This window comes from Oxyura jamaicensis, chromosome Z (genome assembly GCF_011077185.1).
Source record: "Oxyura jamaicensis isolate SHBP4307 breed ruddy duck chromosome Z, BPBGC_Ojam_1.0, whole genome shotgun sequence".
NCBI lineage: Eukaryota > Metazoa > Chordata > Aves > Anseriformes > Anatidae > Oxyura > Oxyura jamaicensis.
The window spans coordinates 67267999-67269050 of NC_048926.1; positions in this window are offsets into that span (position 1 = coordinate 67267999).

The window sequence follows — 1052 nt, forward strand, 5'->3', positions numbered from 1 at the left end:
CCACTTGATGGATCAGTCAGCTATAACACTATCCTGCAATGAGTGTTGTTTTGAGGAGAGAAGGGAAATGGGATGAAATCCTGTATACTGCAATGTTGTTTCAGCATCCTGGAGGGAAAAAGGTATGGCATTCAGTTGGCCCCTGACTGAGTCTTTGGTGGAAGTAGAGGCTGGAGAAAGATCCCAAGAAGCGTTCAAAGGGTTATTGAAGGTGCTAAAGGTGTGGCATGTAGGATTTGACAGAGCTGTTTGAAGCTGAATGAGCAGGGAAAGAGGATGTCAAAATGATGGGTGTGAGCCCTCTGGGGCCTCTGGTAAATACCAAAATCTGCTTAAAATGGGAAACGAGAACCTGTTCCAACAAGGTCCCAAAGAAACCCCTCTAGAATGTTGGGACCAGCTTTGAAATGCAACAAAGAAGACAATATCTATCAATGTGGGCATGGCTTTGGAAGACAGAGGCAATTGGCTAGCCTCTTTCTAGGACAATCAGCCCCTGATCTCAGAAAGCAATTGTCTTAGGTTGCCAGCTAACCTTGCAACAGTGAGAGCAGGAATGACAGGGACCTGGGGCATCTATCCATGCAGATCCCCTGGTTGAAATCAAGCTAGGAATGAAGAGAGGGGCCTGGATTTTAGGTTGGATATGGGAGCTTCTTTCTCTGCATTAATCCCAAACTTGATTCTGGACAATCGCTAGGGCTGCAAATGTAGTAGGAGCAACTGGAAGGAGAGAGGACTCTTATCATCCTCAATTAAACACGCAGAAGAGCTAAAATTGCCATTTTGCACTGTAAAGGACATCAGACAGGGGATACTGATATTGAAAGAGAAAAAGATTGGCTGACGCAGAAGCCAAAGGGGCAGCAGAACGGGCATCGGAGTGTCAACTTTTGGCACTAGTACCAGAAACAGAAAACCAGGCATTAACAAAAGTCTTAGAACATGAAGTAGAAGATTCTGAGATCGATACGCAATTGAAGATGTAAACGGAAAGTGTTACCTCCAGGTTTAATACAAATAACTGATGGGAGAATTGGGAAACAGGAACA